This window comes from Artibeus jamaicensis, unplaced genomic scaffold (assembly GCF_021234435.1).
Source record: "Artibeus jamaicensis isolate MK-2021 breed Jamaican fruit bat unplaced genomic scaffold, CSHL_Jam_final contig_513, whole genome shotgun sequence".
NCBI lineage: Eukaryota > Metazoa > Chordata > Mammalia > Chiroptera > Phyllostomidae > Artibeus > Artibeus jamaicensis.
Genome location: NW_026521867.1, coordinates 273236 through 299682, shown reverse-complemented (window position 1 = coordinate 299682; position 26447 = coordinate 273236). Strand labels below are relative to the sequence as shown.

General features: G+C 40.3%; 1 pseudogene; it reads right to left on the bottom strand.

Annotated features, from left to right (window-relative positions):
• Window positions 1-24452: 24452 nt before the first annotated feature.
• LOC119055822 (EP300-interacting inhibitor of differentiation 1-like) lies at window positions 24453-26090 on the bottom strand (annotated as a pseudogene).
• Window positions 26091-26447: the final 357 nt, after the last annotated feature.

Sequence of the window (26447 nt, the reverse complement as noted above, 5' to 3'; positions counted from 1 at the left end):
CAGATATTAGCCTTAGTTGATAGGCTTTAGTGATTAATGTGTGGGGAGAGTTGCTATTCCGTGAACTGGAATGCATGACCACATTGACTCCAGAAGGTTGACAAGCAATTTAACCTTTGTGCCCCAGGGGGTCTTCAAGCAAGGAAGATGGAATCTGAGTTCTTTTTTTAAATTTTTTTAAATTAATTTTATTTAGTTATTTTTCAAGTACAGTTTTTTGTCTATTTTTCCCATCCCAGCCTCCCCCGCCCCTTGCTCCCCACCTCCCTCCCATTTCCACCCCCCTTAGTTCTCGTCCCTGTGTCCTTCCTATTTGTTCCTCCAAATCCCTCCCCCTTTTTCCCCTTAACTTCCCTTCCTTGATCAACAGATAAAGAAGTACTGGGAAAAGTTGCCCTGGACTGCAACTCTTATCCAATTAGCCTTTTTTCCAACCCCCTTATCCACCCTTTCTTCTACTTATAAAAAGGTCAGCTTGAGAGGAGATGTTAAGATGGTTTTTGAGGGTACATAACACACCATATTTTCAAATCACTGGCATTTCAATAAAGTGCCCATAAAGATTCAATCTTTGTCTCTACTTATTGGTTCTGGTAATAACAGGCAGAACAAACGCTGACTTTTCCAGCTTCACCATCTCACTAAGAGGTTACTTGTCTTTTCATTCTTACTCTCTTACAAGTCTACAATGTAGTTTTTAAGAAACTATATTGTATGTGCAATAGTCTGAATGCAGAAGCAAATATAAGAATCTAGGTGTCTTCTAATAAACCAGGAGTTAAAGAGGTCTGAAAAAAATGTAAAACAATACCATTGTTCTCACTGTGGATGAAAAAGGTCAAGCAACCCCACAGAGTGGTCTGATCATAAACTCCTATCTGGACAGATCATACTGGTTTGCCATGCCCCAGGCATATAACTTCTTCAGAAAAAGGTTTATCTTTGCTTTAAGCCAGTCCTCTCCATTGTTCTTGTGCATCTTTGAAATGCCAGAGTAATCATCTTTTTCAGACACCTTGAAGGCATGATCACTCTCAAGGGAGTACAGATCTCATTAGCTATCATATTATCCAATCTCCTCTTAGCTTTTTCCCACCTTCATTTAATTCCAAATACATTAAAAAAAAACCCTGCAAACTGTCATAGCTTTCTTTTTCCTTTTTTAAAAGTATATCTTACTGATTATACTATTACAGTTTTCCCATTTTTCCCTTTTGTCCCCCCTCTGCCCTGTATCCCAACCCTCCAGCATTCCCCACTTATTTCATGTCCATGGGTTGTACAAATAAGTTCTTTGACTGCTCTGTTTCTTATACCATTCTTAACTTCTCCCCATCTATATTATGCCTATCATTTATGCTCCTTATTCCCTTTACCTTTCCTCCCCCATTTTCCCCTCCTCCTCCCCACTGAAAAACCTCCACATGATCTCCATTTCTCTGACTCCGTTCCCACTCTAGTTGCTTGCTTAGTTTTTTGGTTTTGTTTTTTTTTTAGGTTCAGTTCTTGATAGTTTGTTGTTACTTTACTGTTCATAATTTTTAATCTTCTTTATTTCTTAGATTAGTCCCTTTAACATTTCACATAATAAGGGCTTGGTGATGATGAACTCTTTGAATTTGACCTTATCTGGGAAGCACTTTATCTGCCCTTCCATTCTAAAGGAAAGCTTTGCTGGATAGAGTAATCTTGGATGTAGGTCCTTGCATTTCATGACTTTCCAGCCCCATCTTGCCTGCAAGGTTTCTTTTGAGAAATCAGGTGATAATCTTATGGGAACTCCTTTGTAGGTAACTCTCTCCCTCCCTCTTACTGCTTTTAAGTTTCTCTCCTTATCTTTAATCTTAAGTAACTTAATGATGGCATGCCTTGGTGTGTTCCTCTTTGGGTCCAATTTCTTTGGCACACTCTGAGCTTCCTAGACTTCCTGGAAGTCTATTTCCTTCACCAGATTGGGGAAGTTTTCTTTCATTATTTGTTCAAATAAATTATCAACTTCTTGCTTTTGCATCTATTACTCTGATGTTACAGCATTTAAAGTTGTCCCAGAGTTTCCTAAGCCTCTCCTCATTTTTTTTTTTTTGCATTCTTGTTTCTTCATTCTGTTTTGGTTGTATGTTTATTTCTTCCTTTTGTTACAAATTATTGATTTGAGCCTGGTTTCCTTCCCTTCACTGTTGGTTTTCTCTATATTTTGTTTTATTTCACTTTGGGTATCCTTCATTTCATCCTTCATTTTTCAGCCAAACTCAATCATTTCTGTGAGTATCCTGATTACCAGTGTTTTGAACTCTGCATCAGATAGATTGTCTATCTCTTTGTTGCTCTGTCTTTTTCTGGAGTTTTGCTCTGTTCTTTCATTTGAACCATATTTCTTTGTCTCGGCAGCACACCTGTTATGTTGTAAGGGGCGGGGCCATAGGTATTCACCAGGGTGGGGCAAGCCTTTTTGTTGCACATTGTGTCTGTGGGGGAGAGGTCAGAGAAGTAACAATGCCACTGGCTTGCTCCACTCTAGCCCCACTTTCCAAGGAATCCTCCTATAAGGCTGGGAGTTTCTCCCACCAGGCAACCCCCACAGTAGTTTACAGCTAGCTTCAAGTCTTTAGTTTTCTGTTCAGCCAACTGCGCCTTGTCTTCACAGTCTGCTGCCTTGCCACGTGTCCTCTCTGCCCAGCTGCCCATCTCTGCCCCTCCTACTTGTCTGAGTGAATGTTTCTTTAATTCCTTGGTTGTCAGAGTTCTGTACCATTTGATTTTCTGGCATTTCTGGTTGTTTTTTGTTTTTAGATTGGTTGTTATCCTTTTATTGGTTCTGTGAGGAAGTGAAGCATTTCTACCTACACCTACAGCTTGGCCAGAACTTCATCCTTTTTCCTCTTTTTTGTAATCCTCACCTAAGGATATGTTTATTGATTTCTAGAGAGAAAGGGAAAGATAAGCATCAATTGCCTCTAGACTCAGGATGGAACCTGCAACCTAGTTATGTTGCCTGACTGGGGATCAAACCCACAACCTTTTAGTATATGGGACAATGTTCAAATCACTTGAGCCACCCAGCCAGGGCTCTCAGTCTGCTTAGATCTTACTTTGAGACATGTCCTCTGTTTGGCTCACATAAATTTTTGTAAAGATTCTCCACAGCTTTGGATGTTCTTATGTACATACCACTAAATTGTTTTGTTTTGGAAAATACAGATTTTTTAAATTGAAGTGTTATTCACATTAATATAAATATCATGTTAACATGTAATGGTTTTATTACTTTTTAATTAATATTTTTAAATTTCTCAGTTTTGTAATTTCTAATACTATAAACATTAGTAGATATAACCCACATAAATGAAAACTTTTCCAGGGCATCAATAATTTTGAAGATGTAAAGGAAACCTGGGACCAAAAAGTTTGAGAGCCACTGGTCCAGTTCATTGTTTTTAACTTTTAAATTCACTGAACACATTTTGTCCATGTACATGCCTTATGCATCCATTTCCTTCCTGATGAACATTATTTTCAATTTTCTTTGGCCAAAGACAGTGTTCCATAAACATTCCTGAAGCTGCTTCTTGCACATGGGTGAAAATAATTCTGTATGGTATATTTCAAGAAATAGCATGCTGAGTCAAGGAATATAAACATTTTTTGTTGTAAAAGTCAAGTTGTCCTATGTATTTGCTACTAAAATAAAGAGAACCCACCCACTTGATGGGCAGCAGAGCCAAACACTGAACACTGAGTTTGTTAAAGTGTTTGTTGGCAGGGCATCAAGCCAGGAAAACAGAAATCTATCACTTAAATGCCAAACTCCCCTGATGATTTTTATTTTTTTAATTAATTTATTTAATTGTTTTTCCAGTACAGTTTTTTGTCTTTTACTCCCATCCCAGACCACCCACCCCAGTGCCCCACACTTCCCTCCCCTTTCCAACCCCCCTTAGTTTTTGTCCGTGTGTCCTTTATGCTTGTTCCTGCAAACCCTTCCCCTTTTCCGCAGAAGTTCCCTCCCCGCTACCCTCTGGTCACTGTCAGCCCGTTCTCTATTTCAGTGTCTTTGGTTATATTTTGCTTGTTTGTTTGTTTGTTTTGTTGATTAGGTTCCTGTCAAGGGGGAGATCATGTGGTATTTGTCCCTCTCTGCCTAGCTTATTTCACTTAGCATAATGCACTCTAGTTCCATCCATTCTATCACAAAGGGTAGGAGCTCCTTCTTTCTTTCTGCTGCATAGAATTCCATTGCATAAATGTACCATAGTTTTTGGATCTATTCATTTACTGATGGGCACCTAGGTTGCTTCCAATACTTGGCTATTGTAAATTGTGCTGCTATGAACATTGGGGTGCATAGGTTCTTTTGGATTGGTGATTCAGGGCTCTTAGGGCATAATCCTAGCAGTAGAATTGCTGGGTCAAAAGGCAGATCCATTTTTAGTTTTTTTAGAAAATCCCATACTGTTTTCCATAGTGGTTGTACCAGCCTGAAATCCCACCAACAGTGCACTAGGGTTCCCTTTTCTCCACAACCTTTCCAACACTTGTTGTTTGTTGCTTTGTTTATGATAGCCATTCTGACCAGTGTAAAGTGGTATCTCATCATGGTTTTAATTTGCATCTCTCTGATAGCTAGCAATACTGAGCATCTTTTCATGTGTCTCTGGATCCTCTGTATGTCCTCCTTAGAGAAATGTCTGTTCAAGTCCTTTGCCCACTTTTTATTGGGTGGGTTGCTTGTCTTCTTAGAGTGGAGTCATGTAAGTTCTTTGTATATTTTGGAAATTAAACCCTTGTCTGTGGTATCATTGGCAAATATGTTTTCCCATATAGTTGGTTCTCTTTTTATTTTAATACTGTTTTCTTTAGGTGTACAGAAGCTTTTTATTTTGATGAGATCCCATTTGTTTATTCTTTCCTTTATGTCCCTTGCTCTAGGGGACATATCAGTAAAAATGTTGCTGCGTGGAATAGCTGAGATTTTCCTGCCTATGTTTTTCTTGAGAACTTTAATGGTGTCACAGCTTATATTTAAATCTTTCATCCACTTTAAATTTATTTATGTGTATGGTGTAAGTTGGCAATTGAGTTTCATTTTTTTGCACATAGCTGTCCAGTTCTCCCAACACCATTTGTTGAAGAGGCTATTTTTATTTCATTTTATGTTGCTGCCTCCTTTGTCAAATATTAATTGACCACAGAGGCTTGGGTTTATTTCTGGGCTCTGTGTTCTGTTCCATTGGTCTATTTGACTGTTTTAATGCCAGTACCAGACTGTTTTGATTACAGTGGCCTTGTAATACAGTTTGGTATCAAGTATTGTGATCCCTCCTACTTTGTTCTTCTTTCTCAAAATTGCAGCAGCTATTTGGGGTTGTTTGTGGTTCCATATAAATTTTTGAAGCGTTTGTTCTATGATTGTGAAATAGGCCATTGGCACTTTAATAGGTATTGCATTGAATTTGTAAATTGCTTTGGGCAATATGGATAATTTGATGATGTCAGTTCTGATTTATGGACATGGTATGTGTTTCCATTTGTTTGTGTCTTCCTTGATTTCTTTCTTCAGTGTGGTGTAGTTTTAAGAGTACAGGTCTTTTACCTCCTTGGTTAGGTTTATTCCTAGGTACCTTATTTTTCTTGTTGCTATATCAAATGGTATTTTTTTCTTGATTTTGGCTTCTGCTGTTTCATTGTTGGTATACAAAAATGACATTTATTTCTAGATATTGACTTTGTATCCTGCTGTTTTGCCAAATTCACTTATTAGGTCAAGCAGTTTTTGGGTGGAGTCTATAGAATTTTCCAGGTACCCTATCATGTCATCTGCAAGCAGTGACAGTTTTGTTTCCTTCTTTCTGATTTAGATGCCTTTTATTTCATGTTCTTGTCTGATTGCTGTAGCTAAAACTTCCAATACTATGTCCAATTGAAGTGGTGAAAGTGGACAACCTTGTCTTGTTCCTGATCTTAGTGGAAAAGCTTTTAGTTTTTGCCCATTGAGTATGATGTGGGCTGTAGATCTCTCATAGATGGCCTTTATTATATTGAGGAATGCTTCCTCTATTCCCACTTTGATGAGGGTTTTTATCATAAATGGGTGCTGTACCTTATCAAAAGCTTTTTCTGCATCTATTGATATGATCATGTGATTTTTGTCTTTGCTTTTGTTTATGTGATGGATTACATTTATTGATTTGAGAATATTAAACCATTCTTGCATCCCTGGGATGGATCTCACTTGGTCATGGTGTATGATCTTTTTAATGTATTGTTGGATGTGGTTTGCCAATATTTTGTTGTGGATTTTAGCGTCTATGTTCATCACCAATATTGGCCTGAAGTTTTCTTTCTTTGTGGTATCTTTATCTGGTTTTGGATTAGGATGATGCTGGCTTCATAAAAAAAGTTTGGGGGTCTTCAATCATTCTGGATTTTTTGGAATAATCTGTGAAAGATAGGAGTTAGCTATTTCTTAAGTCCTTTGTAGAATTCTCCTGTGAAATCATCCAGTCCAGGGCTTTTGTGTGCCGGGAGTGTTTTGATTACTGCTTCAATTTCATCAGCTGTTATTGGTGTGTTCAGGCTTTCTGCTTCTTCTTCACTGAGTTTTGGAACATTATATTTTTCTAGAAATTTGTCCATTTCACCTTCTTTGAAAACCTTTCCTAGGTTTTTAAATTTCTTGGCATACAGTTCTTCATAGTAATTTCTTACAATCCTTTGTATTTCTGTGGTGTCAGTTGTAATCTTTCCTCTTTCCTTTCTGATTGCCTTTATTTTGGTCCTCTCTCTTCTTTTCTTGATGAGCCTGCTTAAAGGCTTGTTGATTTTATGTTTTCAAAGAACCAGCTCCTGGATTCATTGATCCTTAGAATTGTGCTTATAGGGGGGGAAGATGGCGTCGGAGTAAGAGGGAGCGGATTCTAGCTCCCGCACTCGTGGGTGAAAATCCTGGCAGATCTATAGAAAAGCAGCGCACTAATCCATCAGTTATCCAGCATTTGTGAAATTGAAAGAACAGAGACTCTGTTGGACGCTGAAACACCAGAAAGCGGCAGGTCAGTGGGGCTTTGGGGTCCAGCGTAAAGACAAAGCAGCGGCGGGGGCTGGCGCCCCCAGGCCAGGTGGCCCGGGTGCTGCATCTACAGCCGGGGTCCAGAACCATCGGTCTGAGACCAACACCAGAGAGGTCTACCACAGGAGCTTGGGCACCCAGCGGCTCCAGTGGCCACCAGCGTGGGCCAGCAGGTCCCCTGCATCCTGTATAAGCAAAACTGGATAACACCAGGCAGACACCCGTCTGCTTGCCGGATTGCATTTTTGGGGAGGGGTACAAAGATACAGGGCCCGGTTCAACTGCAGACTCTGTGATTGCAAGCCTGGGAGGAATCCAGAGACGCATTAGCCTCACGGGTTTGGTTGGGGACTGAGCAGGAATGAGAGACAGGATGTCCGGAAAGTTTTGTTTTGTTTTGTTTTGTTTTATTGAAAGTGGACTGAGGTGTTCTCCTGCCAAGGCAGATTGGCTTGTTACCTATCCGGCCTTGCAGCGAGCCAGGGGGAAAGTGGAGGCTTTTGGGGACTAGCCACACGAATGGGAAGGGCCCTGCCGGTTACTCCGGGTCCCAGAAGGTCTGTTGGAAGCGGAGGCCTCTGAGCCACCACCAGGGGACTGGGAAGCCCGCTGCCGGTTACGCCAGTCCCAGAAGGACGAGCTTGCGGGCGCAGAGAGTTCAGAGAGGTGCCGCAGGACAAAGACGCTCCCTGACGGTTTCCTGCTCGCACGCATAGCCGGACTCTGGCGCGCACTGGCACAGGGATTTTTGAGCCGGGGCTACTGGTCCTAGAAGCGCCAGACGGTTTCCCGCGCAAGCGGGGGTGCAGAGAAATCTAGGCTGACGCCACTAGGATCGGGAAGTGCTGGGGCCGGTGCGGACAGGGAAGTGCTCGGGGCGGCGCGGACCGGGAAGCTCTGGTTGCGCAGTCCCGGACAGCCCGGGAGTGTGCCCGAGGTTGGCCAGGGGACCCAGACAAACATAGGAACAGAAGGGATACACACCATGCAGCGTGCCATGACGAACACACAGAGTTTTTAGGTCTGCGCCCAGTCCTCAGATCGGCTCCCGGCTTCCAGTCTCCCCCCCTCAGACTATCGGGAAGCCCGGGACGCTGAGGGGTCCCGGGAAAAGAGCTGAGACCCTCAACCCCCTCCCTTTCTGGCCAAGCAAGGTGGGGGGCCAGGAGAGACTTGTTTGATAGAGTTTACAGAGAGGGTGCGGAGGACAAAGGGCCCCAACCAAAGACTCTGTGGTTGCCAGCCCAGGAGAACTCAGAGGTGCAGCCTGGGGCACTGAATCTGGTAGACTCGGCAGCCTGCTCTGCTTCACACCCAGCTTGGCAGCGAGCCCAGGATTGGGCAGAGGGTCTGGGGCCTCCCAACTGAACAGGGGCAGGCCTGTGCTCAATCCCGAGGGAACCAGGCAACTAGGCCGGTGCAGGTGCCTGCAAACACAGCAAACCAGACTATGGCAGTAACCCCTGGGAGGGGAGCGCTGCGAGAAAGTCCTAGCTCCCCATTGTAGGGAGCTGGGGGAGAGGCGCCAAGTGTCTGGATCCTGAGAGGGGCTGGCTGAAAAAAATCACAACAATCGACCCTCAGCCAACTGCAACCAGAAAAACCGGTTCGGCTAGTTTGAAGCCAACAAGTGACATTCCTTTTTCTGAGGTTGTTTTTGAGAGAGTATTTTGGTGCGTTTTTTTTTTTACTTTATTTTATTTTTATTCTTTCTTTTTTTTTTATTTACCTTTCTCCCCTATCCATTCCTTTTCTTTATCTTTTTGCTTTTTTAAAGTAATCTGTTATTTCTTTTAAACTTTATTACTGTTTCATCTTTCCATACTTTTGTCCTCTTTTCCCGGATTTCCTGTTTTATTTCTTTTTCTTTTCTTTCTAAACTTATTGCTCTTTCTTCCATTCCCCTACCATTTTTTTCTTTCTTCCTTTTATTTCTTTCCTTATCATTTCTTTCTTTTACCCACAAGAGTCACAATCAACTTGAAAATATAAAAAGACCAGAGCTGGACCCATAGAAGAGGCCTCCCAATAGTAGAATCAGAGAGACAAATTGCACATTGTTGTAGGAGAGAAGCCACAAGTTGCTGCATATTTGAGTAGGTGGAAGCAGAGAACAAAAGGATAACCAAAAGAGGCTGCACCATTGAAATTCACAGGCATTCCACCACAAAAGTTCATACCATAAACCCAGGGTGTCAAAACAGATTAATCTAAGAAGCTGAGGCTAACAAGAAGAGTCTCACAAACAATGGGAAGACAAAGAAACAATCCCCAAATGAAAGGAAAGGAGGAATCCTCAGAAAGAATGTTAGATGAAACAGAGGCAAGTCAACTATCAGATACTGAATTCAAAGCACTGGTGATCAGGAAGTTCAAAGAGCTCACAATCAGCTACCAGAAACTACAGGGAAGTTACAATGATCTCACTGTGAACTATATCAACATGAAAAAGGAAATGGAAATTATTAGCAAGGGCCAAGAGGAAATGAAGAATACAATTTATGAATTAAAAAACACAGTGGAAAGCATTAAAAATAGGGTGGATGAAACAGAAGATCGGATTAGTGAATTGGAGGACAAAGTAGAAAGCATGTCACAGAAAGAACAGGAAAGGGAAAAGAGGCTCAGAAAGAATGAAGAGAGATTAAGAGAAATGCAAGACAATATGAAACATAATAATATCCGAATAATAGGAATACCAGAAGGAGAAGAAGAACAAGGGATAGAAAACATATTTGAAAGAGTAAAGAGAGAAAATTTCCCTAATTTGACAAAAGAAAAAGTCACACAAATCCAGGAATCTCACAGAGTCCCATTCAAGAGGAACCCAAAGAGGCCCACTTCAAGACACATCATCATTAAAATGGCAAACTTCCAAGACAAAGAGAGAATCTTAAAGGCAGCAAGGGAGAAAAAAGAAATAACATACAAGGGCGTCCCAATAAGGTTAGCCACTGACTTCTCAATGGAAACACTCCAAGCAAGAAGAGATTGGCAAGAAATATTCCAAGTAATGAGAAACAGAGGCCTACAACCAAGGCTACTTTACCCAGCAAGGCTCTCAATCAAGATAGATGGCCAAATAAAGAGCTTCCAAGACAAAAAAAAGTCTAAAAGAATTTGCTGCCACCAAGCCAGCTCTACAAGAAATACTAAAAGGTCTGCTTTAAGGAAAGGAAGGAAAAGAGACAGACAGAGAGGAACACAGGTACAAAAATGGCAATGAATAAGTACCTATCAATAATAACCTTAAATGTAAATGGATTAAATGCTCCAATCAAAAGACACAGAATAGCGTCATGGATAAGAAAGTATGACCCACACATATGCTGCCTACAAGAGACCCACCTCAGGACAAAAGACCATCACAGACTAAAAATCAAAGGCTGGAAACAAATTTTCCAAGCAAATGGACAAGAAAAAAAAGCTGGGGCAGCAATTCTCATATCAGACAAAATAGACTTCAAAAAAAGAGCCATAAAGAGTGACCCAGAAGGTCACTTCATAATACTCAAGGGAAGAATCCACCAAGAAGACATTAACATCATAAATATATATGCACCCAACATAGGAGCACCAAAATATATAAGGAAAATTTTAGAGGAATTCAAGAAAGATATAGACAGCAACACAATTATAGTGGGGGATTTTAACACCCCACTATCAAAAATGGACAGATCTTCCAAACAAAATATCAACAAAGACATTGCGGCATTAAACAACACCCTTGATGAAATGGACCTAACTGATATATACAGAGCTCTTCACCCCAAAGAAGCTAAATACACATTCTTTTCAAATGCACATGGAACATTCTCAAAGATGGACCACATGATAGGGCACAAAACAAGCCTCAACAAATTCAAGAATATTGAAATCATACCAAACATTTTCTCTGACCATAAGGGACTGAAACTGGAAACCAACCCCCAAGGAAAAAACCCCAAACACCCAAAATCATGGAGACTGAATGGTATGCTATTAAACAATGAATGGGTCAAGAATGAAATTAGGGAAGAAATCAAAAAGTTTCTGGAAACAAATGAAAATGATCTCACAACAACCCAAAACTTATGGGATACAGCCAAGGCAGTCCTGAGAGGGAAGTTTATAGCAATACAGGCCTACCTAAAGAAAACAGAAACATTTCAAACAAATGAACTTACTCTATGCCTGCAAGAACTCGAGGAACAACAACAAAAACAGCCCAAAGCAAGTAGAAGGAAGGAAATAACTAAGATCAGAGCAGAACTAAATGATATAGAGATGAAAAGTACAATTCTAAAGATCAATGAATCCAGGAGTTGGTTCTTTGAAAAAATAAACAAAATAGACAAGCCTTTAAGTAGGCTCATCAAGAAAAGAAGGGAACGGACACAAATAAACACGATCAGAAATGAAAGAGGAGAGATTACAACTGATACCACAGAAATAGAGAGGATTGTAAGAAATTACTATGAAGAACTGTATGCCAAGAAATTTGAGAACCTAGGGGAAATGGACACATTTCTAGAAAAATATAATCTCCCAAAACTCAATGAAAAAGAAGTAGAACACCTGAATAGACCAATAACAGCAAAAGAAATTGAAGCAGTAATCAAAAAACTCCCATCACACAAAAGCCCTGGACCAGATGGATTCACAGGAGAATTCTACAAAGCATTTAAGGAAGAGCTAACCCCCATTCTTCACAGACTATTCCAAAAAATCCAAAAGGATGGAAAACTCCCTAACTCCTTTTATGAAGCCAGCATCATCCTAATTCCAAAACCAGATAGAGATACAACAAAGAAAGAAAACTTCAGGCCAATATCGCTGATGAACATAGACGCTAAAATCCTCAACAAAATATTAGCAAATCGCATCCAACAATATATCCAAAAGATTATACACCCTGACCAAGTGGGATTCATCCCAGGGATGCAAGGATGGTTCAACATTCGCAAAACAGTAAATGTAATTCATCACATAAACAAAAGCAAAGACAAAAACCACATGATCATATCAATAGACGCAGAAAAAGCTTTCGATAAGGTACAACACCCATTTATGATAAAAACACTCAACAAAATCGGAATAGAGGGAACATTCCTCAATATAATAAAGGCCATTTATGAGAAACCTACAGCCAATATCATACTCAATGGACAAAAACTAAAAGCTTTTCCACTAAGATCAGGAACAAGACAAGGATGTCCACTTTCACCACTCCTATTCAATATAGTATTAGAAGTTTTGGCCACAGCGATCAGGCAGGAAAAGGAAATAAAAGGCATCCAAATAGGAAAGGAGGAAACAAAATTGTCACTGTTTGCAGATGACATGATAGTGTACATGGAAAATCCTATAGACTCTACCCAAAAACTGCTCAAACTAATTAATGAATTTGGCAAAACAGCAGGATACAAAGTCAATATCCAGAAATCAAAGGCATTTTTGTATACAAACAATGAATCAGCAGAAGCAGAAATCAAGGAAAAAATCCCATTCGATATAGCAAAAAGAAAAATAAAATATCTGGGAATAAACCTAACCAAAGAGGTAAAAGACCTGTATGCAGAAAACTACACAGCACTGAAGAAAGAAATCAAGGAAGACACAAACAAATGGAAACATATACCATGTTCATGGATTGGAAGAATTAACATCATCAAAATGTCCATACTACCCAAAGCAATATACAGATTCAATGCAATACCTATTAAAGTACCAATGGCGTATTTCACAGACATAGAACAAACACTTCAAAAATTTATATGGAATCATAAACGAGCCCGAATAGCAGCTGCTCTTTTGAGAAAGAAGAACAAAGTAGGAGGGATCACAATACCTGATATCAAACTGTATTACAAAGCCACTGTAATCAAAACAGCCTGGTACTGGCATAAAAACAGGCACATAGACCAATGGAACAGAACAGAGAGCCCAGAAATCAACCCAACCCTCTACAGTCAATTAATATTCGACAAAGAGGGCAGTAACATAAAATGGAGTAAAGATAGCCTCTTCAGCAAATGGTGTTGGGAGAACTGGACAGCTACGTGCAAAAAAATGAAACTTGAGCACCAACTTACACCATACACCAAAATAAATTCAAGGTGGATAAAAGACTTAAATATAAGCCATGACACCATTAAAGTCCTAGAGGAGAACATTGGCAAGAAAATCTCAGATATTCCATGCAGCAACATTTTTACGGATATGTGCCCTAGAGCAAGGAATATAAAGGAAAGAATAAACAAATGGGATCTCATCAAAATAAAAAGCTTCTGCATGGCTAAAGAAAACAGTATTAAATTAACAAGACAACCAACTGTATGGGAAAACATATTTGCCAATGATACCTCAGACAAAGGTTTAATCTCCAAAATATACAAAGAACTTACACGACTCCACTCTAGGAAGACATCGAACCCAATTAAAAAATGGGAAAAGGACTTGAACAGACACTTCTCTAAAGAGGACATACAGAATATCCAGAGACACATGAAGAGATGGTCAATATCATTAGCTGTCAGAGAGATGCAAATTAAAACCACAATGAGATACCACTTTACACCAGTCAGGATGGCTATAATAGACAAAGCAACAAACAACAAATGTTGGAGAGGGTGTGGGGAAAAGGGGACCTTAGTTCACTGTTGGTGGGATTGTAGACTGGTACAACCATTATGGAAAACAGTATGGAATTTTTCTCAGAAAAATAAAAATTGACCTGCCTTTTGACCCAGCAATTCCACTGCTAGGATTATACCCCAAGAATCCTAAAACATCAATTTCAAAGAACCTATGCACCACAATGTTCATAGCAGCACAATTTACAATAGCCAAGAGTTGGAAGCAACCTACGTGCCCATCAGTAAATGAATGGATCCAAAAATTGTGGTACATATACACCATGGAATTTTATGCAGCAGAGAGAAAGAAGGAGCTACTACCTTTTGCAACAACATGGATGGAACTGGAAAGCATTATGCTGAGTGAAATAGGCCAGGCATTGAAGGACAAATACCATATGATCTCACCTTTGACAGGAAGCTAAAGAATAAAACAAACAAGCAAACAGAATAAAAACAAAGACGCTGAAATAGAGAACAAGTGGGCAGCGACCAGAGGGGAGAGGGAAGGGAACTTAAGAGGAAAAAGGGGGAGGGATTTTGAGGAACAAGTATGAAAGACACAGAGATGAGGACTGGGGGGGGGGGGAATGGGAGGGAGGGGGGAGATCGGGTGGGGGGGGAGAGAAAAAAATGTACTTGAAAAGTAACTAAATAAAAAAAAAAAGAATTGTGCTTATAGTCTCTATGTTATTTAATTCTGCTCTGATCTCGGTTAATTCCTTCCTTCTACTTGCTCTGGACTATATTTGTTGTTGTTCTTCAAGTTCTTGTGGGTGTAGGGTTAGATTGTTTGTTTGAAATGTTTCTATCGTTTTTAGGTAGGCCTGTATTGCTATTAACTTCCCTCTCAGGACTGCCTTCACTGTGTCCCATAAGTTTTTAGTTGTGACTTCATTTTCATTTGTTTCCAGAAACTCTTTTATTTCTTCCCTAATTTCGCTCTTGACCCATTTGTTGTTTGATAGCATGCCATTCAATCTCCATGACTTTGAGTGTTTTGGGTTTTTTCTTTTTGGATTGGTTTACAGTTTCAGTACCTTGTGATCAGAGAAAATGCTTGATATAATTTCAATGTTCTTGAATTTGTTGAGGCTCATTTCATGTCCTATCGTGGTCTGTCTTTGAAAACATCCCATGTGCATTTGAAAAGAATGTATTTAGTTTCTTTGGGATGAAGGGCTCTATATCAGTTAAGTCCATTTCATCTAGGGCATTGTTCAATGTCACAGTATCTTTGTTGATATTTTCTTTGGAAAATCTGTTCATTTTTTACAGTGGGGTGTTAAAATCCCCTACTATAATTGTGTTGCTGTCAATATCTTTCTTGAAGTCCTCTAAGTTTTTTTTTATGTATTTGGGTGCTCCGACATTGGGTGCATATATATTCAAAATGTTTATGTCTTCTTGGTGGATTCTTCCCTTGAGTATTATGAAGTGACCTTCTGAGTCTCTCTTCAGGGCCCTTTTTTTGAAGTCTATTTTGTCTGGTATGAGTATTGCTACCCCAGCTGTTTTTTTCCTGTTCATTTGCTTGGAAAATTTGTTTCTAGACCTTCACTTTCAGGCTGTGTAGGTCTTTTGTCCTGAGGTGGGTCTCTTGTAGGCAGCATATGTGTGGGTCATACTTTCTTATCCCTTCAGCTACTTTATGTCTTCTGATTGGAACACTTAATCCATTTACATTTAAGGTTATTATTGATAGGTGCTTATTCATTGCCATTTTTGTACCTGTGTTCCTCTCTGTCTCTCTCCTTCCTTTCCTTAAAGCAGTCCTGTTAGCATGTCTTGCAGAGTTGGTTTGGTGGAGGTGTATTCTTTTAGACTTCTTTTGTCTGGAAAGCTCTTTACTTGGCCTTCTATCTTGATTAAGAGCCTTGCTGGATAAAGTAACCTTGGTTGCAGGCCTCTGGTTCTCATTACTTGGAATATTTCTTGCCATTCTCTTCTGGCTTGGAGTATTTCTATTGAGAAGTCATCTGCTAACCTTATGGGGCTCCCTTGTATGTTACTTCCTGTTTCTCCCTTGCTGCCTTTAAGATTCTCTCTTTGTCTTAGAATTTTGCCATTTTACTTATGATGTGTCTTGACATGGGCCTGTTTGGGTTCCTCTTGATTGGGACTCTGTGTTTCCTGGATTTGTGTGACTTTTTCTCTCATCAAATTAGGGAAGTTTTCCATCATTACTTTTTCAAATAGGTTTTCTATCCCTTGCTCTTCTTCTTCTCTTTCTGGTATCCCTATTATTTGGATATTATTACATTTCATATTGTCTTGCATTTCTCTTAATCTCTCTTCATTCTTTCTGAGCCTCTTTTTCTTTTCTTGCTCCTTCTGGGTGTTTTTTTGTACTTTGTCCTCCAGCTCACTGATCTGATCTTCTGCTTCATTGATCCTGCTTTTGATTCCTTCTACTGTGTTCTTCAATTCAGAAACTGTATTCTTCATTTCCTCTTGGCTTTTCCTGATAGTTTCTATCTCCTTTTTCGTGTGGATGTAGTTTGCAGTGAGTTCATTGTAGTTCCCCTGTCACTTCTGGTAGCTCATTGTGAGCTCATTAAACTTCCTGAACACCAGTGATTTGAACTCAGTATCTGATAGCTGACTTGCCTCTATTTCATTTAGCATTCTTTCTGAGGATTCCTCCTTTCCTTTCATTTAGGGATTGTTTCTTTGTCTTCCCATTGTTTGTGAGACTCTTCTTGTTAGCTTCAACTTCTTAAATTGATTTGTTCCTGCTTCCTGGGTTTATGGTGAAAACGTCTGTGGTGTAATACCTATGAGATTCAGTAGTGTAGTTTCCTTGATCTCCTGAGCTCACTGCTCTTGGGCTTTCCTTTACATTGGCTCTGTGTTTGTCTTTGGGTTTTGATTGTTTTGAGGTCTTTTTTGTGGGTCCTTTCCACCAACTGGTTAACTGATGGTCCCTCCATCCACCACCTGTTTTAATTTGCTGTACTGGTGAGGGCAGGTTGTGTTTGAGCTAGTTCTTCTGTGTGTACATGGTTTTGAGAATTCTCATTTGCTCTTGTTCAGTTGTTTGTACTGGGTATTTTCTCCACTATTTAGTTGTATTTCCAGATACGTCTTGGATTGAAGTTTGTGTGATTTCCACTCCCTCCTTCACCTTCTTCTGTTGTTATCTGTTGGTGGTTCCTTTGTCGTTGGGTTTCCTCTTCCAGTGGGTATCCTGGTGTTCACTGCTTCCACCTACTCTTTTTTTTGTGATCATTTGGAGGGGGAAGGTAAAATGGTTTATGACAGCAGGAGAGTATTCTATGATATTTACAGTAGCAGCTGGTAGAGAAGAGATAGGAGATCCTTTGGCTATGTATAGTGTTAACTGTAATCTTTAACTCAACTAGCCACTTTTAAGAAAGAATGGAAAGAAGGTAAGACTCTTGTTAGGGATGGAAGGATTGTGAGTTAGATCTAGAAAGCAGAGAGTTTGTGGGAGGTCAGATTCTGAGGTAAGGTGAGAAAAAAAGGATAGTAAATAGGTGTAGTGTGAGAGAGAATGGAGTTAACCACTACAGTAATAGAGTTCAGGAAACTGTGAAGTGGGCTAAGATCCTGGAGGGGTGATGTGAAGTATTTACAATGTATGGAACTGCTATTATTTACAATAATATTAGAGCAACAATCATATGACAGAATCTATATGATCTGGATAACAAGAATAGGGAGTATAGACCTTTGAGTAGTGTGCTAAAGGAACCCAAGTGACATGAAGGATAGTAAATTAGCCATAACTGTGGAAGAGAGAATATGGGAAACCTGTCAAATGACACAGTATAATCAGCCAAGCAAAGAAGACTATACAGAAAGAAGAGGAATATAAAAATACTATTAAAATAAAAGATGTAAGAATAATGAAAAAATAGTAATACAAATATGCAGTAGTTTATAGTTTCTCTGCAATAGCAAAGTGAGATTTGTCTCTCTGTCATACTGGTGGGATGCCCCCTCTTTGGGCCCAGCTCTGGTCCTTTCACAGTTCCAAGTTTTTGTCTCACTTGTGAGGAAAAAAAAATGCAGGAGAAGGGAGGAAGAAGAGATAAGTTTGGAAGGAAAGAAAGAAAGAAGGAATAAAAGAAGAAAGAAGGAAAGAGAGGAAAAAGGTATTGAAAGATAAAACAATAATAAAATTTTTTAAATAAAAGATTATTTTTTAAAAAACACCTCTTGGTTTCAAACTGTGCAAAATGGTTTTTCTGGTCTCACTGGCTGCAGCAGGCTGAAGAGCGATTGGTGTGGCCTTTCTCCCTTTCTGATGTGTACTCAGCCAGTCTTATGAGCACTCTCCCAAGAGCTAGTCTGGTGCCTCTCCCCAGCACCCCTAGCATGGGATCCAGGTTTTCTTCAGAGCACTCTTTCCCCGGGGGTCATCCCAGTGGGCTGGGGTGTGGGGGTGTGGGAGTGCACCCAGCCAGCCTGCCTCAGTCCACGGGTTTGGGCACGAACACTTCCCAGTGCTATGGGGGAACGCAGGATCTTTCCCCTGGCTGGGTGGGGAGTAGATCAAGTGGCTGTCATAGGAGAATCCCCAAAACAGTTTTACTTTTTGAAAAATTCCTCCTACTCAAGCCTGCCGCTCAGTGCAGCCCAATTCTCTTGCCAGACCAGTGACTATTGGGGTCAGAGCCTGGCAGTGCGACTCTCAACTCTCCCAAGACTCCATGGGTGATCATGGCCCTTGTGTGTTTGCCTCTTTGTCCTTACTCCCTTTTCTGCAACTTTAAGCAACCAGGTCTCTCCCAGTGCTGATCAAACCCTGCTTGGCTGGGGAGGGAGGGAGCAGTTGACCCAGCTCTCTCCCATGGACTCTGTGGCAGGCCCACCACTCCCAAGGAGTCTGTGGTACACCCAGCGCCGGGAACCACCACCCCTGTCTTTGCACTGGTCCCTGGGATGTTATTGTCCTGTAGTAGTCTCCTTACTGTCTGCTTTTTCAGTGTCCACTACAATTTCTGGTCTCTTATTTTCATATATGCTGGGGTACTGTTGGCTGTTTACTCTGTTCCTCCGTAGATCAGCCAGATTTTTCTCCCATGTGTAGAGGGAAGTGGAATCTGCTTCATCCTACTCTATCCCCATCTTCCCAATCTCCCCTGATTATTTTTAATAAAGTGATTCTCAAGGCAAGATTGAAGGTTAAAGATTAGGAGTCACAAATGAAGATGATTGGTTAGTTCTTGTGTAAGGTTCAGAGATGATCTTTAGTCTGATTAGTTTAGTTCCTGACATCATCTAGTCTGGAGCTTTCCTAACTGTGGTTGGGTCATCTAACCAGGGTGAGGAACCAAAATTCTGAAAACTATCTATGATTGTGTGTCAGTGACATGATCTTTAAAGCAAAAGGCAGAAACTGAACATCTCCTAATCGTTGTTATTGTTTAAGCTATCACCGTTTTATGCATAACTAGCTGCATTTTCCTGTTATGTCAAGCAAAGTGTACTCTTTCATTCATTTGTCTTGCTTTTTAAAATATTTTTTCATTTTTTTCAATTACAGTTGACATACAATATTATATTAGCTTTAGGTGTACAACCCAGTGATTAGGCATTTATATAACCTGCAAAGTGGTTATCCTGATAAAACCAGTATCCATCTGACACCATACATAGTTATTATAATATTATTGACTATATTTTCTATGCTATACATTACATCCCCATGACCATTCTGTAAACACCAATTTGTACTTCTTAATCCCTTCATCCTTTTCACTTATCCTCTTAACCCTTCTTCTACCTGGCACTCATCAAAATGTTCTCTGTACCAATGAGTCTGTTTTATTCTGCTTGTTCATTTATTTTGTTTTTTAGATTCCACATACAAGTAAAATCACATGGTATTTGTCTTTCTCTGTCTCACTTATTTTACTTGGCACAATACCTTGTAGGTCTATCCATGTTGTTGCAGATGGAAAGATTTCATTCTTTTTTTGGTGGGGGGCAAGTCATATCCCATCATATGTATGCCTGACTTTTAAGCAAAGTGTACTTTGAAACATATTTTCCTGGAATTCATGTTACAGGAAGGCCTTCAGGGCATGACAAGAATATTTTCTTAATCTTTAAACTGTAAGTGGCTAATATACTTTCTTAATCTTTGACTATAAGCTACATGACAACCGAAGCAATTAAAATATTTCATTAAAGCCTACACCTACAACTCTAGATTCTATGATCTAATTCCTAAACATGTGCACTGTTAATTTTCAGTTTCACATTTGCCTGTACAATTTATGTTTCTTGTGTCAGTATACAAAGTACCCATTTCTTCATACCCTTTCTTGTGGTTTGTATTGTCCAATTTTGCTCTTAACAAATATGATGATTGCAAATGGTATTCTTTCACCACTTTTTTTTCTTTACATTTCCTTGATTACTAGTACAATTGGTCACCTTTTTATAATTATCGGTCATTTGTATTTTTTCACATAGTACAAAAAATTTTATTATTTCAAATGATGGTGCATAACTAATAACAAGAGTGGCTGATCTTGGCTCATGCTGCACAACTTCCTAACACCTCTCAAAAAAGCAACAGCTGGCCTCAGTGAGGTTCATGTCTGGCACTAGGAGCAGCCAGCAGAGATTCACAGCTTGGCTTCACTTGGGAATCTCTAAGCCCAGCACAAGTAGCAGCCATCTCTGATGGCTTTATGGCTCAAGCAAGGTGGCCCTAGGAATAACATATGGGGGGGCTGATCTTGGTCTGCACCACCTGGGAAACCCCAGGACCAGCACAACCAGTGGACAGCTACAGACCACATCAGAACACCAACACCCTACCCCTGTGCAGCTAATACTCCACAGAGGGCAGAGGTTTGTGGTCAGTGGTCACAGTCAATTCTTTCAGTTGACTGTCCAGGGTAAATCTCTCCCATTGATCAGCCAATAGCAACCAAGGGTCAACTACAAAATGAGGGTGTACTCAGGCCACACAAAGGACACACCTCAAGTACCCAACTTCAGTGATAGGGGAGGTTGTGCCACTGGACCCTACTAGACACCTACTGCACCAGACCACACTACAAAGACATGGAGTCAAAGCAGCTCTACCTGATACATAGACACAAACAAAGAAAGGCTTCCAAAACAAGGAAACAAAGAAACATGATTCAAATGAAAGAATAGATCAAAACTCCAGAAAAAGAGCTAAACAAAATGGAGATAAGCAATCTATCAGATGCAGAGTTCAAAGCATTGGTTGTAAGAATGCTCAAGGAACTTAGTGAGGACCTCAATAGAATAAAAAAGATCTAGTCAGAAACAAAAGATACACTAATCAAAAATAAAGAACAATTTACAGGGAAACAATAGTAGAGTGGATGAAGCCAAGAAGCAAATCAGTGATATAGAACATAAGGACACAAAAAACAACCAATCCGAACAAGAAGAGAAAAGAATCCAAAAAACAAGTATAATGTAAGGAGCTTCTGGGACAACTTCAAGTGTTCCAACTTTGGCATTAAAGGGGTGCCAGAAGGAGAAGAGAAAGAGCAAGAAATTGGAAATCTATTGGAAAAAAATAAAGAACAAAAACTTCCTTGATTTGTTTAAAGAAATAGACATGGAAATCCAGGAAGCACAGAGAATGCCAAGGAAATTGGACCCAAAGAGGAACACATCAAGTTACCCAAGATTAAAGAAAAAGAGAGAATCTTAAAAGCAGCAACAGAAAAGCAGTTAGTTACCTATAGGTAATTCCCATAAGACTGTCAGCTTATTTCTCAAAAGAAACTTTGTAAATTAGAAGGGATGGGAAGATATATTCAAAAATCATGAAAAGCAGAGGCGTATGGCCAAGATTGCTCTACCCAGGAAAGATATTATTTAGAATTGAAGGGTGGATAAAGAACTTCCCAGACAAGACAAATCTAAGGAAGTTCATCATCACCAAACCATTATTATGTGAAATGTTAAAGGGACTTATTTCAGAAAAAGAAGACCAAAACTATGAATAATAAAATGGAAAAAATACATACCTATCAACAATTGAATTTAAAAATAAACCATCCATACAAGAACAGAGACAGAATCGTAGATATGGAGAGGGCTTTGATGGTTGTCAGATGGGAGGGGATTATGGGGAGAATGGGTGAGGAGGTGAAAGGATGAAGAAGTACAAATAGACAGTTACAGAATAGCCATGGAGATGTAAAGTACAGTATAGGAAATAGAGTAGCCAAAGAACTTATATGTATGACCCATGGACATGAACAACAATGTGGGGATTGCCTGAGGGAGTGGAGGGTGTTGGGTGAGGGGTGCAAATGGGGAAAAATCAGGACAGCTATAATAGCATAATCAATAATATATATATTTTTAAATGGTCAAATTAATGAATTTTCTTGAGTTGTAGATCATAACTGCTTTATAAATGGTCAAGACACATGTATAAACAAAATTGCAGATACTTTTGAAAGCACTTTAAGATAGTACACATGGCCCTGGCCGGGTAGCTCAGTTGGTTAGAGCATCACCCCAATATTCCAGGTCTGTGGTTTTGTTTGCCGATCAAGGTACATACAAGAAGCAACCAATGAATGCATAAGTGGGTGGAACAACAAATCAATGTTTCCATCTATCTATCTATCTATCTATCTATCTATCTATCTATCTAACTATCATCTATCTATCTATCTATATCTTTCTTTCTCTCTCTCTCTTGTCTCTCTCCCTCTCTGTCTCTCTCTTAAAAAAAATTTTAAGTATAACACACAATACATAATTAACAGTAGTATGTTTATCTTTCTGGTATACTAAGAATACTCAATTTATTGTACACTATAAGTTTAGCCTTTGATAACTATGGCTTGGCTAGATCACAAAGTGGAATCTTCAAAGTTTTCTCAATAGGCTTTAGTCTAAATAACACAAAGACTTCGTGTGCCGTACGTTGGATACATTACTTTTTCTCATGTAATTAGTATCAGCAGGCTCTTGTACTGGCATTGTGTCTTGGTCATGAATTATTCTCTCAAAACCATTTCTTACAATGAAATATGAAAGTAATTTTTCTCAATGCAAAAAAATATTCTAGATCAATAACAGAGTCAAAACCATAGGTGTTTCAGGACATTTTTTAAGGCAGTTGTCAATAATCCTCTAAGATACTTTTTGTTTAACAGGGCTTTTTTCCTTTTTCCCAACTGTGAAGTCACTGCCCTCTTCTGCACAGCTAATTTTTTTCAAAAATAAAATTTTTGGAAAACTAAAAATGGAACTACCTTTTGACCCAGCAATTCCACTGCTGGGATTATATCCTAAGAACCCTGAAACGCCAATCCAAAAGAACCTAAGTGTGGGGGATCTCCACCCACAGAGCCCCCCCCCCCCCCGGCTGCCACGGCTGCAAATAAGTCTACCAAGACATGATCTGCTTGGGGAAGAAAGATGGCTTATCTCTGAAAGGAGAAGGGCCTTGAGCCTGTTCCTCAATGGGCTTTTATTGGGTTCAGTTTGCACAGGAATACAGGTAAAGCTCATTAATCATTGACAGGCAGTAATGATCAAACAATAGATAACATTCAAAGAACTATGAGGGCTTATTCTGAGTTAGGCTGAGTTAGCTAAAGGGCCATAAAACTTTGGGAAGCAAACTCATTTTTTGCTTGGATCCTTATCAGAAATTTGAGGGCATTCTTAGCAAAGCAGTTTTCACAAGATTTTATGCATTCTTTCTTAGGCCTGATCACCCTGGGGAACCTCCTGTTCCTGCCCAGGGTTGCACCACCCTGCAGCATTGTTTCAGGTTTAAGTCAGGCAGGGGAAGTAAGGCAGCCAAGAGATTAAGAGATTTCTTACTGCCAGCTTGAGGATTCAGGCTAAGTCAAAGCCGAGGGGTGAAGGTCCATCACCCCCTTTTTCTATAGTCCCCCAACTCCTTCCCTGATGGCCCCATCATGACTATACCTGTCCTAGGTCATCCCTCCCTTGAGGAATCTTATCTGTCATTGGCTAACCAGTCATCTGCCTGGGACCAAGTAGGATGAAGTAAAGCGGGCAGAGGCAGGCCCCTACCAGTAAGATCAGCTTTATCTCCTTAGTGGCTTAGGATCCTGAGGTCTTTTAACTCAGCCTTAGCTGTGGGGGGTTACAGCTTCTGAAACCAGGCAGGGAAGTTCCCAACACCCATGCACCCCAATGTTCATAGCAGCACAATTTACAATAGCCAAGTGCTGGAAGTAACCTAAGTGCCCATCAATAAACAAGTGGATCAAAAAACTGTAGTACATTTACATGATGGCAGCAGAAAGAAAGAAGGAGCTTCTACCCTTTGTGACAGAATGGATGGAACTGGAGTGCATTATGCTAAGTGAAATAAGCTAGGCAGAGATGAACAAATACCACATATGATCTCACCTACAAGTTGAAATGAATCAACAAAAGAAAAAAGCAAGCAAAATATAACCAAAGACATTAAAATTAAGAACAAATTGACAGTAACCAGAGGAGAGGTTGGAGGGGATAATAGGGGAAAAAGAGGGAAGGGTTTTCAGGAACAACTATAAAGGACACGTAGACAAAACCAAGAGGGGGTGGGAGCAGGGGAGGGAGGTGGGGATGACTGTGGGGGGACTGGTGGTGGGTAAATGCTAACAACTAAACTGAACAACAATAAAATAATTTTTAAAAAAGAAAAGAAAATTTTTTATTGATACAGAACTATTTGGAATAAACCCAAGAAACAATGGAATGTTGGGTCTCTCCTCAGGTAGTTTCTTCCTCTTTTAACTGCATTTAACTACTGTCTATCAATAATCACAGCCAAATTCTTCCTTCAAGTGATTGACAGCCATCACTGAAAAAAGCTCTTCAATAAAAGCTGACTGATCAAATGGAGTCTTCTCATAATGCTTCCAAAACTGCCATCCAGAGCTGCTTCTCTTGCTCTGGATGTTCTCAGAAACATCTTGTTAGCTTTTTCAAGGGTGGCTGATACTCTGTAGCCTACACCACTCAGTAGCTCCTTTTCCAGATAGTCATAGCTGTCTTTCCAGTAACCAAATTCCTCTCCCTTTGTTATGGAACAGACCCAGGGAGGGGGGAGAATTATATACTATTACTGAATGAACCCAATCCTGTGCTTCAGGGGTCCCCCCCATACTAAGTTCACCTTGCCCACCACCAAGGAAAGACATCTCTCAATGACAGAGATTGGTGAAAAGGAAAGGGGTTATTTATTTAAAAGGTTATACAGAATTTGGGTAGTGACTTAATGTCTTCATTAAAAACACTAAAATTCTTTAGAATACCCACAGACGCACACAGTCCTTCCTTCTCCCCTTTGCCCAGTCCAGGGTACCATATTTCAGGAAAAGAAGTAGAAGTCTGTGATTCAGGCAGCCCCCTGGTTCCGGCACCATCAGCTGTGTCACTACCATGATCTCCAGTTAATCCAAAACCATGTGGCACCTTCTCATGGCCCACCAGCAAGAGTTCTTTCACCACTTTTCTTTTATGCAAAGTCTCTCCTGCTTCATAAGCCACGTGGCAAAAAGGGAGCACCCTAAAGCTGCACAGTCCCAGCTTTTGCCAAAGCATCATGGACCCAAAAAACTCCAGTATGGCTGCTGCATCTGGGTTTAAATCCCAGCACCAATATTCCTCTGCAGCATCATTTCTGACTCCTCCCACAATCACTTACACATTCCAGCATCCCCAGCATTCTTCCATCTTCACTGGGCTGCCACAGTAAGTCTGGGCAGGTGTGGCCCCATGGCATGGATCCAGTCATCTCCAAGCTGTCATGCAGTTTCTGTAATCAGGGGGAGTTGCCTTCCAGTTACATCCTGGGTAAGAAGTCACTCCCATCCCCCTGGCTCAAAGCATGGCCACAGCTATTTAACATATCTATGAAACCAGTTAAAGGTTATAGATATGTTAAACGACCATGCCAGAGGTTAGCTGCAAAACTGTTGCTGTACAAAACAACTCTCAATGGCCCTGTTCCATGTGTCCCATCCCCCAGCTCAGACTTGTGGGGATGAGGACATTCTATATGTATATTTTTTTAGTATTTTCTGGACACCCTGAGTTCTGGACCCCATTAAAAATTCCCATTTGTGCCCCCTACCCCCTTGGCTGTACCCTGTTACACCTTGTGCTTGCTTTCAAGTCAGGAACCTAGATGTGGCCTGCCTGCTGCCCAGGGCTGGGATCTTTAGTATGGCCTCCTTTACCCTCTGGCTCTACCATTGGCTGGGTTCCCTCCTCCTTCATTGGACTTTCCTCCTCAACCTGTGGCAGGGCCCACTGAGGGAAGGGTTCATGATGGCTCTGGTTCCCACTGCTTACCACCATCTGCAGGAGCTCACTTTTACCAGGCATTGTATCCATCTATAGGTCATTGCACTCTCCACACAGCTCAACAGCTCATGCATTTCTGACATTGATCAAATGGCTCCACCTCTTGCAAGGCATTTTCCAGCCATTTGTGCTTTCTATGTTATGAACTGATTGTTCATTTGCTCATTTTTCTATTGGACTGTGCCTTTTTCTTGGCTTGTGGGAGTCCATATATTCTGTATATTGAAGTTTTCTTATATGTACTTTCATTATTTACATGTCTTTTAATTTTATTTTATTTTTGTCATGTTAAAGTTCTTTGTGTTGACATCAAATTTATTGTCAATTTATTCCTGTATATTTTTTCATGTGTTTTTTTTATCTTTCCCCCCCACAAATCAAGACAAGAAAGCCACCTTTGAGCCCATTGCCCTCAGCAAATTGCTAAGCTTCTGTGTAGC